The 17,849-nt window shown below is 43.6% G+C and overlaps 1 protein-coding gene across 3 annotated transcripts in view; it reads left to right on the top strand.

Moving 5' to 3' along the window:
* LOC146656721 (solute carrier family 33 member 2-like) overlaps positions 1 to 17,849 on the top strand; it is a 35,355-nt gene that overhangs the window by 1,646 nt on the left and 15,860 nt on the right. For 2 of the 3 annotated variants that reach the window (XR_014913960.1, XR_014913959.1), the window contains exon 3: positions 4,476 to 9,968. The gene's annotated coding sequence lies outside the window, so the exon portion shown is untranslated. Of the gene's footprint in view, positions 1 to 4,475; positions 9,969 to 17,849 lie in introns of those variants that run through there. The other variant, XM_085424490.1, reaches the window with a different exon arrangement.

Genomic DNA, 17,849 nt, shown 5'->3' with positions numbered 1-17,849 from the left:
GGCCACTTTATTAGGAATGCCTTGCTAGTACGGCTGCCACAAGCGATTATTTTGATAGTTGACTAGTCACCGATTATTTTTGCAATTAGTCGACTAATCAGATCATGCATCCATTGAACGTAAAACATACAGCTTATTGCACCAGCATGCATCTGCTCTTATATAAATATCATTAGCTTACAGGGCTCTAGACTAACTTTTTGCCATGGGCGTACCGGTACGCCTAACTTTTTAAAGTTAGGCGTACACAAATTTTATAATAATTTATATAATATAATGTGTTTTTCTGGATACACTGTGCTTTTTCAGCATTCAAAGATTGATGACACCGTGTCAGAGCACTGGCTATGAATTTCAGAAGGATCAGGCCTTAACTTAACAGAGAAGTTAGCAATAGTTCTTTTCCTATTACAGCTACATCCACTTCTGTCGTGCCTAGGCTGCTCACTAGGGCTGGGTATCATCACTGATTTCTATAATCCATTCGATTCTGGTTTTCAAAGTCCCGATTCGATTCAACTTAGCCCCAGACAGTCAGAAATATTATAATTCTGATCATTTATCAGTACTGACTTCATCAGAATTGTGAACATCACAGCAGATGCCTTTGTGTGAAAGTAACTGAGAATAAAACACAGAAAAACATGAAGGAGATTTTCCTGGTCTGGCTTTTTATAGCAGATAACCTTAAAAATATTCTACAATGTTCTGCATATAAAGTTTAAATTTCTTCAGTATTGAACAACAGAAAAAATAGGCTTTCTTGTCTGAGGTCATTTAAGTGAAAAAAAGAAAAGAAAAAGACAGCAGCCGACAGCGCTGTAAACAACGGTAGACTGGTGGGTAATAAGCGAATGAATAATACAGAAAACAGAGATTGGAGACGGGAAACTGTTCTTGAAGTACAGAGAGAGAGAGAGAGAGAGCTAGCTGTGCATGGAGTGTGATTTTAATAGTCGTGGAAGCAAAACAGCAAAATTCATGACGACATTGATCAGCGTGTCCGTCTACGGGCTGCCCGAGAAAGACAAAGTTGATTCTGATGAGTCGGTCCGCTCTGTGTTTACGTCTTTGTGTGGAATCCGTGTACCTGCTCTCATTTGCTGTTTGGTTGTTGTTGAAATGGTTTTGTGAGCTTTAATCTGAGAATCTGGCATTTCTGGCCAAACACAGTTATATTTAAAAGTCTATTCAGGATTTAATGAATTGATATCGCTTTATTCAAGCTACTCACCTCCCACTCCCACCTGCACTTTCAACTGGACCACGGCCAATCAGAGAGGTCCCGCCCCTTACTATCTCTGATTGGTTTAGTCCACGATAGGGGCATAATATGTGTCTGTTGTTGACCACAGGGAAGGTTGCAGATTTCTTTATTTTTTTTTGCTACCCGAACAGTTGGTCGCACAGGTGCAACCAAATGGTTTTTTTTAGTCGCACCACTGAAAAATTTGGTCGTATTTGCAACCAAATTGGTCGCACTCTAGAGCCCTGGCTTCCAACTTGAAGTGTTTAAGGTACATGCTAACTAAAAATAAAGACAAGATGATAGTTTATTAAAGTTTAATGAAATCTGTAGATTGTTTCGGTGGAGTTTAATAAACTCAGTCTCGTCTGCTCCTTGCTATCTAAAATATAACAGGACACCGGAGTATATTCTCAAGCATCTCACACTTCTGATAATCAGTTGTCTGCTTGACGTTTATTCAGCTGTGTAAAAACTATAACTTTATTTCTCAGCCAAACCGATTTACTCAGGAACAAATAAAATACTAAAAAAAAAGCCAAACAGTAACATTTTTAAGTTATCTAAGTGACTTATATTACATGTTTAACCTGAGTAGCGAAAGACAGCAGTGGGTTTGAAAACGATTTGCTGGGAGTCCGGTGTTCTCACCGGCTCTAATGAGCCTTGAACCCCGGCTTGGTGCTGTTCCCAAACCAGGTGCAGATGTTTGCCGTCAGGACGCTCTCGATGGTGCAGGAATAGAAGTTCTTGAGCACCTTCAGTGGCAGATGGAAGTCTCTAAGTCTTCTGAGGAAGAAGAGACGCTGACGGGCTTTCTTAACCAGGGTGTTGATGTGACAGGACCATGACAGGTCCTGAGTGATGTGGACACCCAGGTATCGGAAACTGTCCACTCTCTCCACTGGTGTGCCACTGATGATGAGGGGTTTGTAATTCCTCGCCTCCTTATACATGCAGTGCTACCATCTTCTGTTTCAGTCCGTTATTACACTCTTAAATACTACTACTTATTCCTGCGTCTTTTGGGATCTTACAAAGCTTCAAACGACGCGTCGACTATTAAATCAGTCGTCGACGATTTTAATAGTCAACGTAATCGTTACTAGTCGACTAGTCGTGGCAGCCCTACTTGCTAGTATCAAGTTAGACCTGCTTTGGCCTTTTGGAACTGTCTTAATTCTTCATTGATCTGGTTCATTAAGCTGCTGGAAATATTCCTCAGAGATTTTGGACCATATTAACTTAGTAGCATCACACAGTTGCTGCAGATTTGTCAGCTGGACATGCATGATGTGAATCTCCTGTTCTACTACATCCCAAAGGTGCTCTTTTGGACTGTAATCTGGTGACTCTGGAGGGCGCTTGAGTACAAAGAACTCCTTGTCATCTTCAAGAAACCAGTGTACCAAAAAGATGAGTTCACTATGGTCATATGGGTATTGACATAGTCAGTGTCAAGGTATTTTAGCCCAGAGAAGTGCTGCTCATTGGATATTCAAATTCAAATTTCAAATTCAAATTTTATTTGTCACGTACACAGTCATACACAGTACGATATGTAGTGAAATGCTTGGACAACTGCTCGTGACCTAAAGAGAACAAAAAAGGAAAAGGCTATGAATAAGATAGGAAATAAATATGAAAAATTAAAAAGGGTAAATTTAACTAGGAAGGAATAAAATATAAATTAAGGTTAAAAATGAAATAACTGTACAACACAAATTAGAATGAAGGGTAAATTTAACTGGGAAGAATAAGATAAAATATATAAATTAAAGTTGAAAATAAAATAACTGTACAACAAAATACACAATACACAATATAGAACTATATAAGAATGTATGAAGAAATCTAAATATAAATAAATATATACACAATAACAGCAGCTGTACAAGTATTAACCGGAAATGAAGAATATAGTGACCAGTGTTGTGCAAAACCAAAGTCCAGAAAGTCCAGTGTGTGTGTAAGAACTGTATGTGTGGGTCAGTACTGTGTGGTGGTGTGATTGAGAGACCGTATCGCATGCGGGAAGAAGCTCCTCCTCAGTCTCTCTGTGTTGGTCTTCAGGGAGCGGAATCGCTTTCCTGACCTCAACAGAGAGAACAGTCTGTTGTTGGGATGGCTGAGGTCCTTCACGATCTTCCTGGCCTTGGTCCAGCACCGCCTGCTGTAGATTGAGTGCAGGTCAGGGAGCTCGGAGCGGATGGTGCGCTCAGCTGACCGCACAACCCTCTGTAGAGCTCGTCTGTCCTGCATGGTGCTGTTCCCGAACCAGGTTAAGATGTTTCCCGCCAGGATGCTCTCTATGGTGCACGAGTAAAAGTTCCTGAGCACCTTGGAGGGCAGTTGGAAGTCTCTCAAGCGTCTGAGGTGGTAGAGACGCTGTCGGGCCTTTTTCACCACGGTGTTGATGTGACAGGACCATGACAGGTCCTGCGTGATGTGAACTCCGAGGTATTTGAAGCTGTCCACTCTCTCCACTGGGCACTCGTTGATGACGGGGGTCTGGTAGTTCCTCTCCTGCTTAGTGCTGAAGTCCACTATCAGCTCCTTTGTCTTACTGACGTTTAGAAGGAGGTTGTTCCTCTGGCACCAGTTCTCCAGATTCCTAATCTCCTTCAGGTAGGCCGTCTCGTTGTTATCAGAGATCAGGCCCACCACGACGGTGTCGTCAGCAAACTTGATGATGGTGGTGGAGCTGGTAGTGGCCACACAGTCATATGTGTACAAAGAGTACAGCAGGGGGCTCAGAACACACCCCTGGGGGGCTCCAGTGCTGAGAGTGGTGGAGGCTGAGACATGTCCGCCCATCCTTACTGCCTGTGGTCTGCCAGTTAGGAAGTTGGAGATCCACTGACACATAGATGAGCTGAGTCCCAGATGCTCCAGCTTGGTGGTGAGTGTGGAGGGAATTATGGTGTTAAATGCAGAGCTGTAGTCTATGAAGAGCATTTTAACATAATTCCCCCTTCTAGTGTCCAAGTGAGTGAGTGATGTGTGGAGGAGATGAGAGATGGCATCGTCTGTGGAACGATTTGGACGGTAAGCGAACTGTAGTGGGTCCAGTGTGTCTGGTAGTGAAGAAATGATGAAGTCTCTGACCAGGCGTTCAAAGCACTTCATCACTACTGAGGTGAGGGCTACAGGGCGATAGTCATTGAGAGAAGCAGGGTGGGGTTTGTTACGACTGTGACCGTAATTGTGTGTGGATTTGAGTATCTAGGTGCTCCTCCGGGATTGGTGCATCCAGGGTGGATGGCTCACACCGATTGGCTGAGGACTGGGAGACAGCGGATAAGAAGAGCCCGCCAGGGACTGCCCAGTCATTCATCCTCGGCCCAACCCAGCCGGCAGACCGGTCACTGTATCGACGTATTATGTAATGTAAGAGCATGTAGGGGTGGACCGCCTTTTTGGTTAATCAGTTTTCTCCTGTTTTTGTTAGGTAGGGAGGAAAGTGATTGTCGTTTTGTTTAGTTCCTTTGAGTAGGTAAGTTTCGTTTATTTTTGAGATAGGCTGCTTATGTTTGTTGTTTTGGCCTTGGGTTCACCCTGAAGCTATGATATGCTCCCTTCCTTTGTTTAACCGCACCTATGGTAAATAAATCACTGTCACAAAATAGTAAGTGTGTGACGTGCTGCTTGGGGTTGGACGGGGATGGATCACCCTTTATGTTGTGGTCTGGCCGCGCCTAGACGGGCCATAACATAATTGGGGGCTCGTTCCGTTTCTTTTCTCGCTTGTTGGTTTGTGGGGTTGGCGTGTTTTTTTTTCTGGTTGGCGGTTTTGTTTTTGTGTGGGGGTGTGTGTATGTGAGTATGGAGTTTTCGCTGGACGGTTTTGTGGGGGCACCTTCATGGGAAAAAATTGACAGGTGTAAGAAAGCGGACCTCCTCATTGTGGCTAACTCTTACGATGTGGAAGTGTCTTACAGTGCTCGCAAGGCAGAGTTGAAGGATGCCCTGGCTGAAAGGCTAGTGGAAAAAGGTGTGCTTCTACCACGGGGAGGTGATGCGGAAAACATGCCAGTGGCGGGCACAGATGACACTGCGTTTGAAGCGGCTGCTGACGCAGGTGATGCGTCTGCTGCTGGCACGGAGGCTGATCGGATTTTTGAATCCGGTGAAGGTTCGTCCACTGAGGATCTGCGCCTCACGCTCCGCATAAAGGAGGTGGAGACCCGCAACAGGCAGCTGGAAGTGCAGGCTATGCATCTTCGTATCAGGGCTCTTGAGCTCGAACGGGGCTCAGCGGGTGTTTCCCCAACGTTGTCAAGCACAAGTGCTTCTTCTGCTGGGTTTGACATAAGTAAACACATCAAGTTGGTTCCCCCGTTTCGCGAGTCTGAGGTGGACTCCTATTTTAGTGCATTTGAGCGCATAGCTGCTGCTTTGAAGTGGCCGAAGGAGTTTTGGTCCCTCCTACTCCAATGTAAGCTTGTGGGGAAAGCCCAAGAGGTGTGTTCAAGCCTGTCTATGGAGCAGAGTTTAGACTATGAAACTCTTAAGAAAACTGTGCTGCAGGCGTATGAACTTGTCCCTGAAGCATATCGCCAGAAATTTAGGATTCTTAATAAAGCTGCTAACCAGACTTTTGTTGAGTTTGCGCGAGAAAAGAATGTGTTGTTTGAGAAATGGTGTTGTTCATGTAAAGTTAAAACCGTGGAAGAGTTAAAAACTCTTATTTTGCTGGAGGAGTTTAAAAAGTGTCTGCCGGAACGCATCGTGACTTATTTAAATGAACAAAAGGTGTCGTCTCTCACTGACGCGGCTCTCCTGGCTGACGAGTTTGTTTTAACACACAAAAGTGTGTTCTGTGCACAGAATTCGTTTCAGGAAAATTTATCTGAACGAAAATGGTCACCAAGTGCGGTGCGTAAAAACGTACCACAGTTTAGTGCTAAATCAAACGGTCGGGATTGTTTTTATTGTCACGATTCAGGGCATCTGATTGCTGCGTGTCCAGTATTAAAAAGAAAAGAAGCGAGGGGCACTAAATTTCCCGCAGGCGTGGGTTTGATTAAAACCGCTTGCTCGCCAAAAGTGCACGTGGAGGCTGAACAAAACCCGAAAACTGACGTTGATCCGCAGTTTCTACCATTTGTGTCATGTGGCTTTGTTTCGTTGACAGGTGAAGAACATGATAAAGTGCCAGTCACGATTCTTAGAGATACGGGTGCGTACCACTCGTTTCTACTAGAGTCTGTGCTGCCTTTGTCTGAAAAAACATCCTGTGGTTCCGACATACTAGTATGGGGAATAAAAATGAGCGTCACCAAAGCCCCTCTGCATATGGTGCACCTGCACTCGCCGTTGGTGTCGGGCTCCGTTAAAGTCGCCGTGCGCCAGCGATTACCAATCGAAGGAGTTTCCTTCATTCTTGGTAATGATCTAGCTGGTGGGCATGTTTTTCCCCCGCCAGAAGTTGTTGATATTCCTGCCCTTGCTGCTGACTCAAGCTCCACTGCTTCAGAGGTGTTTCCTGCATGTGCAATTACTCGTGCTCAGGCTCGTAAAATGGGTGAGATTGTGGATTTGTCGGGGTCGTTTATGGCTACGCTTGATGAAGACGACTCTTTCGTGTCACCCATTGATTCTGTGAAACTCTCCACATGTGACGTCCCTGAAATGATACCTGAGGACATTAATCAGAGCTTGAATATTACCAGAGAGCTGTTGATCAAAGCACAGCAGGGTGATCCTTCACTGGTGCCTTGTTTTTCCTCTGTTGTGGACAGAGAGGGATCTAAAGCTCCCGTAAAATATTTCATTGAGAATGGTGTACTGTTGCGATCTTGGTCTCCTGATTCAACTGATTTGCATCGGGTAAACCAGGTTTTGGTGCCAAAGGAATATAGACCCCAGATTCTCAGTCTCGCGCATGATGCCTGCTTAGCTGGACATCTTGGGGTCAAAAAGACGTATCATCGTGTATTACGTAACTTCTTTTGGCCTGGTTTAAAATCAGATGTGGTGAAATATTGTCGTTCGTGTCATACATGCCAAGTGGTGGGAAAGCCAAATAAACCGATTCCGCCAGCGCCTCTTCACCCGATTCCAGCGCTGGGTGAGCCGTTTGAGAGAGTTCTATTGGACTGTGTGGGCCCGTTGCCAAGAACAAAATCAGGCCACCAGTACATGTTAACGGTAATGTGCGCTGCCACTCGTTTTCCGGAGGCAATTCCATTACGTACCTTAAAGGCAAAGAACGTTGTGAAAGCCCTCACGAAGTTCTTTTCGACTTTTGGGTTACCCAGGGTTGTTCAAACTGATCAGGGAACAAACTTTATGTCAAAAGTGTTTGCCCAGGTTTTAAAGGAGTTAAAAGTTAAACATCAAACGTCCAGCCCTTATCACCCAGAGAGTCAAGGTGCACTGGAACGATTTCATCAAACCCTAAAGACCATGTTGCGCAAATACTGCCTTGAATCAGGTAAAGACTGGGATGAGGGACTTCCGCTTTTGCTTTTTGCTGTTAGAGAAACCACCCAGGAATCCCTTGGATTTAGTCCGGCTGACCTGGTTTTTGGACACACTGTACGCGGTCCCCTGCGACTGCTTAAAGAAAAGTGGTTATCTGAGTCGCAGCGAGCCGAGCATAACGTGTTAGATTATGTTTGCAGTTTTAGAGAGCGTCTTTTCCGGGCATGTCAGTTGGCCCGTGACAATTTGGAGCAAACACAAGGCAACATGAAAGCCCGGTATGACAAAAAGACAGTGGTCCGACATTTCGCTCCTGGTGAAAAGGTTCTAGTGTTGCTTCCTTTAGTTGGGTCTAGCCTCCATGCGCGGTTTTCTGGTCCCTATGAGGTGGACAAAAGGATAAGTGACACTAGCTATGCAGTAAAAACCCCTGATCGAAAGAGAAAACTGAGGGTTTGCCACGTTAACATGCTTAAGCGCTATGTTTCTAGAGAGGACGTGGCAGTTGACAAAACCACACCCATAACGCCTGTCTCTGTGTGTTCGGCACCCCCATTGTATGTTTTGCAAGATGATGACTTGACTGACAAGAGCAGTTGTATGCCGTTGGCCTGTTTGCGAAACTCAGAAGCGTTAGAAAACTTAGACTCTTTCCTGTCGCATCTGTCAGATTCCGCCCGCAAAGATATCCTTGATCTGATTGAAGCTAATTTGCTGCTTTTCTCTGACCATCCGCGGCAGACGTCTGTGCTCTCTCATGATATCGTTGTGGAAGTTGATAAGCCAATAAAGCAACATGCTTATCGAGTAAATCCAACCAAGCGGAATTTAATGCAACAGGAAGTCGAATACCTGGTTAAACATGGGTTAGCTGAGCCCAGTAACAGTGCGTGGAGTTCACCCTGTATTTTGGTGCCTAAACCAGATGACACCCCACGTTTCTGTACCGATTTCAGAAAGGTTAATGCTGTCACAAAACCGGATTCTTTCCCTCTCCCCAGAATGGAGGACTGCATTGATCGTGTCGGCTCAGCTACATACGTCACTAAATTAGACCTGTTAAAAGGATATTGGCAAGTCCCGTTAACCCCCAGAGCTTCTGAAGTCTCCGCGTTTGTAACTCCAGATCATTTCCTCCAATACACGGTAATGCCCTTTGGGTTGCGAAACGCACCCGCAACATTTCAACGTCTAATGCAGAAGGTATTGTTTGGAGTGAGAAACTGTGAGGCATACTTGGATGACATTGTCATTTATTCTCCAACATGGTCAGAACATCTGGAAACGCTCTCTGAGGTGTTCAGACGTTTTTGTGAATCTTCTCTCACACTAAACCTCTCTAAGTGTGAGTTTGGTAAAGCCACCATTACTTATCTAGGGAAACAGGTCGGACAGGGGCAAGTGCGCCCTGTTGCTGCGAAAGTACAGGCCATTGTTGATTTTCCTGTCCCGCAGACAAAAAGAGCACTGCGTCGTTTTTTAGGAATGGCCGGGTTTTATCGAGGGTTTTGCAGAAATTTTTCTGATGTGGTTAGTCCCCTAACTGATCTTGTTAGCCCCTTAAAACCTTTTATTTGGTCTCCAGCATGTCAGGTGGCATTCGAATCTGCCAAAGCATTGTTGTGCAGTGCACCAGTGCTAGCTGCGCCGAATTTTGAGCGCCCTTTTAAACTAGACGTTGACGCCAGCTCGTGTGGCGCAGGCGCTGTTCTGTTACAGGAAGATGATCACGGCGTAGATCATCCCGTCTGCTACTTTTCAAGAAAGTTTAACAGACACCAGACCCATTATAGCACCATTGAAAAAGAGGCCCTTGCTTTACTCCTTGCGTTACAGCATTTTGAGGTCTATGCTGGGTCAAGTGTGCTGCCTGTGCAGGTGTTTACCGATCACAACCCACTGGTGTTCCTTTCCCAAATGTGCAACTCCAATCAAAGACTTATGCGCTGGTCCTTGTTGTTGCAAGATTTTAACTTGGAGATCAGTTACAAGAAAGGGAAGGATAACGTATTGGCTGACACCCTGTCTAGAGCACTGTCTCCTTGAATTAAACATTTTGGGGTTAATGTTAATTCTTGGGTAAGGGGGTGTTACGACTGTGACCGTAATTGTGTGTGGATTTGAGTATCTAGGTGCTCCTCCGGGATTGGTGCATCCAGGGTGGATGGCTCACACCGATTGGCTGAGGACTGGGAGACAGCGGATAAGAAGAGCCCGCCAGGGACTGCCCAGTCATTCATCCTCGGCCCAACCCAGCCGGCAGACCGGTCACTGTATCGACGTATTATGTAATGTAAGAGCATGTAGGGGTGGACCGCCTTTTTGGTTAATCAGTTTTCTCCTGTTTTTGTTAGGTAGGGAGGAAAGTGATTGTCGTTTTGTTTAGTTCCTTTGAGTAGGTAAGTTTCGTTTATTTTTGAGATAGGCTGCTTATGTTTGTTGTTTTGGCCTTGGGTTCACCCTGAAGCTATGATATGCTCCCTTCCTTTGTTTAACCGCACCTATGGTAAATAAATCACTGTCACAAAATAGTAAGTGTGTGACGTGCTGCTTGGGGTTGGACGGGGATGGATCACCCTTTATGTTGTGGTCTGGCCGCGCCTAGACGGGCCATAACAGGTTTCTTCGGGACAGGAACAATGATGGACTCTTTGAAGCATGTGGGGATCACCGACTGAGATAAAGAGATGTTGAATATCTCAGTGAACACAGGAGCTAGCTGGTATGCGCAGTCTCTTAGGATACGACCTGGGATGCCGTCTGGTCCTGCTGCTTTCCTGGTGTTCACTCTCTTGAAGGCTCTCCTTACTTCATGCTCGGAGATGACGAGCACGTTTCCGGTGCTGGCAGTATCTTCCTGTCTGCAGCCGTTAGCGCCGCTAACACTAGCATTGTTGGAGACCTTAGCTGCAGCCTCGAAGCGAGCATAGAAAGTGTTCAGCTCGTCTGCCAGAGTCACGGCCGCGTTCGTCATACCGGTTGTTGGTGCTTTATAGTCCGTTATTGTCCTTAGTCCCCGCCACAGGCTCCTAGAGTCACTCTGTTGGAGTTGTGACTCTAGTTTCCTCCCGTAGCGCTGCTTCGCCTCTTTCACCGCCCTCCGCACGTTATATGACGCGGCTTTGTACGGGTCCATGTCCCCCGTCATGAGTCCCGTGTTGTAGGCAGCGGTGCGGGATCTCAGAGCGTCGCGGATGGTTTTATCCACCCACGGCTTCTGGTTGGGAAACGTTGTGATATTTTCCCTTTTCCGACCATTCTCCATAACTTTAGACATGATTGTTTGGAAAAAAAATCCCTGTAGATAAGCAGCTCCTGAAATACTCAGACCAGCCAGTCTGCCACCAACAACCATGACACATTCAAAGACCCTTAAATTCATTTCTTTCTGTTCACTTCAACTTCAGTAGGCTGACTCGATCATGTCTACAAGCCTAAGTTTATCGTGTTTCTGCCATATGATTGTCTGATTAGATATGTGCTAGTAAACAGTTGAACAGGTGTATCTAACAAAGTGGCCAGCGAGTCTATACTATTGCAGTGTCGGATTATTATATCAAAAAGTTTATGTATGAGTTTAGCAGTTTTCTCAGCCTTTGTATCATGTCAAAGGTAGGAAATACCTCTAACATGGTTTAACATGGTAAAAGTTGCAAGTGGCACCCGGCATGGTGGCACGGTGGTTAGCACTTTTGCCTCAGAGCAAGAAGGTCCTGAGTTTAATTCCACCAGTCTTTCTGTGTGGAGTTTGCATGTTCTCCCTGTGTTTGCGTGGGTTCCTCCCACAGTCCAAAGACATGCAATTTAGCTTGATTGAAAGCTCTAAATTGCCCATAGGTGTGAATGTAAGTGCGAATGGTTGTCTGTGTCTTTGTGTCATCCCCCACCCCCGAACCTAAAAAGGATGAGAATGGATGGATGGATGGGTGCAAGTACAGAAACCCCGCCCACCTGCTGCTCAACCTTCTGTTAGTGATGAGAGGCCCATAAGCGCAAAGCTTAAAGGGAGGCTTGTTTAAGAGAATGGATGAATTGAGAGGCTGTACCAAGTCCCGGTATAGGATAAATAAGTATTAAACATAGAGCTGTATTTGATTATAATACCAATTTTAGAAATAAAAACACTTGATTTGTTTTTATTTCTTTTCTGTTCAGTCCAGTCTAACTTTCCAGAGGCAATAAAATGCAGAATTTTTAGAAACAAGCCCTTTTTCGTCCCAGTTTGAATTTCTGAAGTCGCTGCTGTGTTGATGTAGGGCCCAAAGATCACCACTAGATGTCTCTGGTGGTGTTTCTGTGAGTACTGCACTCACAAGCGCAGTGAAGAAGTTAGAGAAGTGATCCTTGCAAGGCATGTCCTGCGTGCACATTGGGAAATGGAGACGTTAGACAGATAAAGCAGTTGTTTTTAAAGTCACAGTGACACACATACAAAGTTGAGATGAAAATGCATTCTTAATTGAATGCACAGTTTTGAATTTGAACAAGTTTCTTCCAACAAGAAGCAAAGAAAAAGAAAAGAAAGGGAAAAAAATTAAAGTAGTTTTGAAATAGTTGAGCTTGTGTGTATGGGGGGAGAGAGAGTTGATGTGGCCAGAGTTTGGTGTTTGGTAGCAGAAGGGGATTATGTAAGGATTAGAGTGTCTTTGTGTCTGTGGCATTCAGAACCTGAAATGGAAGATGGCGCATCCTGGTGATGTGTGGTTCTGTGCGTGTGTTTACACTGTGCGTGGGTGGTGGGAATATAATTGTCTCCTCATATTTTCATAGTCTTGAGGTGTGTGTGTGTGTGTGTGTGTGTGTGTGTGTGTGTGTGTGTGTATACATGTACATATATGTGTGTGTGTGTGTGTGTGTATACATGTACATATATATATGTGTGTGTGTGTGTGTGTGTGTGTATATGTACATATATATGTGTGTGTGTGTGTGTGTGTGTGTGTGTGTGTGTGTGTGTGTCTGTTTTGGGAGAGTGTTAAGGGTGGCTCAGTAATCGGATAAGCCCCAGCAGACGATACTACTAGACAAAATATGAAGGCTGGCTGGACCCCCTAATCTGTCTCGGGAGCATCCCCCTCCACACCCCACACTCTCTCCGTTACATAGCATACACACACACACACACACACACACACACACACACACGTGCATGCCATTGGCTGATGCTAATGATAACAGCAATAAATGCCTTTGATATACATTTAAAGTCTTCTCACTTGTTAGGTTTTCATATTGGTTTGATTTAAACATCCCCCTTCTTTGCATTACAAAAAATAAATGGTTGTGTAATATTTTAGATTAGGCCTAGATGTGCCAGCATAATTGCCTATGTGAGACAGTATTGTTTTTGTTCAAGGGCTATGTGGGTATGTTTGTGTGAGACCGGTAATCTGCCTGTCTGAACCCCCAACTTCTCACACTCGCGCGCGCACACACACACACACACACACACACACACACACACACACACACACACATACGAACTTACACCCCTCTCCCTCATCTATCCCTAATGAACTCTGAGTTTGTGCTGCGTCCAACACTGTGGCCAATCATTGGCAGCCTTGTGTATGAACTGTGACCCCTGTGCCATCTGAGGCTACAGGCATGATGGGAGAACTGTCTGGGTAGAGCAATGGACGGAGGGAGCGAGGGGGAGGGAAGCAGACGGAGAAAATGGGGGAAAAAGCCAAAAAAAAAAAGAGACAAACAATGGTGGATATGAGTTCCAAATAAGCTCAGTGTTGGACACAAACATTTTGATGTCCTGCTGTCATCCAATATTCCCATGGTGCATTTGGTCACTTTGGTTGTTAGCAAACTTCCATGAGGTTCCTTTACATCAGTTCATTAAATATCGGATAAGCTGGAATTTGATCCATAGGAAAACACATTTAGCTAAGTCACGATACTACGAGTGCACGTGGCTAAACAAAAGAGTGTTTGGACATCAGTGTGGGTATAAGGCGAACTGATTTATTAGATACTATATGTATGTGAATGTGTTAAAGACACTAAAAGTCAGCTTTCTATCCTTGGAATACAGATGCTTTAGTGTGTATGAATAGATAAATATAGAGGAAGTTAAAATCTGATTGTGTGTCCATATAAGCACTTTTTGCTGTACAAGTGTGCCTGTGCCACCTTTATTTATAATAAGTAGAATTTTTAAATACTAAATAAATACATCAGAGCAGCAATTTGCAGTCCACCACTTGTCAAACAGAGGCCCTGTATGCTTGACAAGTGTGAACCCTGGTGACTTTCTCCAGGAAACAGCTCAGGTGTAAGGATGGATGGATGAACAGTAGAAGTGAAGCTTTGTTCCTGCTTTTAACTTTAGCATTTCCTGCTCAAAAAATGGCTTTGAGGATATATGAATTTAGGAAACATAATATGAGAAACTGCAGCAGTGTACTGTGATACAGCTCATTGGCACCATCAACTAATGCCTCCAGGATAACCACAAAGTTGCATCAATGCCTCAGCAATTTAAAAAATATATAAGGTTTGCAAGGAAAGAATTTAATGCAGCACTGCTGCATTAGATTTAGCTAGCAGATTTAGAGAAAAACTTGGAGAGAGAGTGGGGGTTATTTTCCAGAGGGAAAAGGAAGGCCTGCAGGAAGGGAGGCTGAAGGAGGGGATGAATTAATGAACAACCGCCACATGGTGCCCTGAGAAACGGAGAGCAAAATGGAAAGAGAAATAAACACATTTATCCATGGGTGCATGATCATTTTAGACATTTAAAGATATAAATCCTCCTTTTTACCACATGAACCACAGGTATTTATGATTGATTTGCCTTAATGAACTGAAATCAACATCAGCTGCCTTTATTAATTGACAACTATTGAGGATATTCCCCTGATTGCTTGAAATGCTTTAAAAACCTAAATGGAAACTGTGCAGCTGCCTTAAGATGGAAAGGATGTGCATAGTAATACTGCACTCAGAAAATAAACACAAGTGACAAGCATAAGCAGCCCAGTAATGTAGCAGGTTTGAGTTGGAGTGATGATGTATCGTTCAGTGTTCAGTGTTCGTGAGACCTACGGGCCATGGGGAACATCTGCATCGATCTGCAGGGACTTGTTTGTGTCAATAGCCTAATATACACAGGATTATATGTAATTGTGTTCAGAGAGGGTTCTGTTTACTCTTCTGTCCTGAGGGAACCCAAAGAGCTGAAGGTGTATGTGTGTGTGTTTATACCTATGTTTGTGTGTGTGAGTGTGTGAGAGAGTGTGTGTAGTGCTTTGCTGAGACATGTAGTATGTATGAACCTGTCTCCTTTTACCTTGCTTTCACCAGGGAGTGATAAAGGGTCACTAAATGTTGACTGTGTGTCCTCGGTGATCTCTCCTGGACCTGCTCTGCCAGCTCTTTTGTTTAAGGTGCAGCATGAATGTCAGCATTTCACCCCAATGTCCTCGTTGACCTTTTCCCCTCATCTCAAGCTTATCTGTCTGTGATCCCTATACGTATAACCAGTTATCCCCCGTCTGCTGCAAACACGCTTATACAGACAACCGAGAGGCTTAACTCTTTCCCCCATAAAGGCGACATTTGATGACCTGCCCTATATCCTTAATGACGCTTTTTTGATATTTCTGTATATCTCAATAAATACGTGGTTTAATGACCAATAGTTTTCAGGTTTTTCCAAGGCTAGCCGATGCACTTCTCATGGACACACAGTCATTTTCTATAAGCAGGCCTGACATCTGACAGAAACCTCTCAGTTCAGAAGAGAGCTTCAAAGGTTATTCCTAGTAGACTTTTAAGGGGGTAAAGAGTTAAGGAAAAGTTGACCAGTTCAGTGAGAAAATCTCTGTTATGCATATTTTGGGCCCACTTGTCCTGCTTGATCTGATCACTTTTATCCTATGATGGCATGTTTTTGTCATCTGTTCTCCATCCATAGGGCACGTGGGTTCACTGAATGGTTTTGATATCTATCAGAATGATATGAGTCATCAGTGTCATCGATCAATGCCAGGTTTTGTATTTTTGTTATTCGTTTGTGCACTGGCACTTGCTAGCCACCCACCCTGATTCATACTGTGTGCCCCAAAAAACAACAGTGTTACTGCTCCTGATGAAAGAGAGGAAAAGACACACCGGGGAGCTTATTTCCCACTTCCAGCACAAAGAGAAATAACAAAGTATACCAGCAGGAGAGCTTTGTTGTCTGCTGTAATTAACAGAAGTGGACAGATATCAGCTGGACAGCTAAAACAGTATTATGTCATAACATTTGCCTGGCTCTTTTTGATTTCTTCCAACTTCTTTATGTATGTTTAAAGTAGCTCATCTGTCTGTCCTGTACTCTTCACCTACAGTTTTTCTCTCACGGCCACTCACACCAAGAGCTAAAAAGTTGAGGAGACATGATAAACTGTCATATGAATGCAATATTGATGGTAATAATTTCATGCTTTGATGAGAAAACAAAACATTCTCTTGGTTGTCAAGAGATCGTTGCTTATCCCAGAGATCATTGTCCATCTGCACCACCCTACTATAGGGCACTTTTTAAATTAGTAGAATAAACAGAGCTTCCTTCATGCTGTCACTCTTAATGTTAAATAATGCTGTCTTTCTGCTCTCTCTGTAAACACTTTTCTTTGAGCCTGCCATTCCTCCTCTGTTTCCTCTTCACTAACCTCCTAACATTGTCTCTGTTCATCTGCCCCTCCTCCTCTTCCTCTGTCTCTAGCAGTCTCCATCCCTGTCCTATCTCTCCAGTCATGTTTAACTCATATCATTTTATGTATTTTATGTATTTGCCCTTTTCACCTATTTCTTTCTTCGTCCTTTTTTTCTTTTTTTTGTATTCCTGTTTTCTCTTAGTTTTTCACCTTTTCTTTATTTCTCCCTCCTCACTTTCTTCTTCTCTTGCCATCTCTCTCCTTCAGTCTTGTTCCATTCGTTCTGATTTTCCCTCCACTCTGTTTAATCTTAGCGGATGTTTAATGAAATCCCTGCTGAAATGGACAATTGTTGCTTTGAGAATATTTATAGAAAGGAATAATCAGCCTTGTTTTGTGTGTGTGTGTGTGTGTGTGTGTGCGTGCCTGCATGTTACCACCCCTTCCCCCCTTTAAAGAAATAATTAGTTGAAGGCAGGACTGTGAAAGCTCTGAGCTTTGAGCTGAACAACAGACAGACAGGCACAGGAGCGCAGAACCATGGGTAAACAACTCTGGCATCATGGGTACTGCTGCTGCCAGTGTTTACTTTATTATGACTAACATGGTTATTGCTCAGTTGATGCAACTCAGAACAGTTCAGCACAGAGGATGACAGATTAAAATGTGAGTAATGCACAGACATCACCCACGGAGTGCGTGGACTGAAAGGATTTTACTGTTTTTTGTAGAAATTTGCTGCTATACCGTTTAAGTTGCACTTGACCGCTGAAAAAAATGTGCCATACTGTAATAAACAATAAATTCCTGTGTCACTGTTCATGAGTGTAATCTCTATAAGATACCAATGATCAAAACTAATATGATCTCCAGTGTTTTGGTTTTTTTCCTCACGAGGTGCATTAAAGTTCAAGGATTTTAATGTCTGCAGCATCGTTGTTACCACTCATTTACTCAGATTTTCCCTTTTCGCCACCGTTTAATTGCTTTGACTGCAGTAAAATATGGCTTGGGTTTTCTTTGTTTGTTTGGGGGGTTTTTTGTTTTGTTTTTTACAACCAGCACTCAAAAATATTTACTTTATCAGGATGTAGAAAAAGGGAAAGCATCATGTCTTTACATTTGTGTGGCGGGAACCCAAAAACATTCTGCTCTGAATCTGAATTTGCTCCTTGAAGAATTGTCAAAATTGTTCTGAATCCATTCTATAATTAGTCAAACTTTTTTAGATTTATTGTAAAAATAGTTTTGAAATAGTGAGACATTGATTAATTTTTAGTGATGCATCAGTGTAATATTATTTTTCCTTAATTATTATTATTATTTATGCACAAGTTCTGGATATCCTTTGTGAAATTTAAACTTCTGGTTTTATGTGTTGTTAGTACATGTGACTTATTCATTTCAAGTTAGCAATATAAATCAACCACTATTAAAATCTGCACATTTTATGGGGTTTCCCTCCTTTGTGTGATGTAAGAAACCTTTTTAGATTTGCTGCAGTGGCAGTTCTTGGG

This window comes from Rhamphochromis longiceps, linkage group LG12 (assembly GCF_057381845.1).
Source record: "Rhamphochromis longiceps isolate RC_006_pf linkage group LG12, R_longiceps_female_GT1.1, whole genome shotgun sequence".
Lineage (NCBI taxonomy): Eukaryota > Metazoa > Chordata > Actinopteri > Cichliformes > Cichlidae > Rhamphochromis > Rhamphochromis longiceps.
The sequence above is the reverse complement of the archived record's forward strand: the minus strand, read 5'-3'. Positions and strand labels throughout refer to the sequence as shown.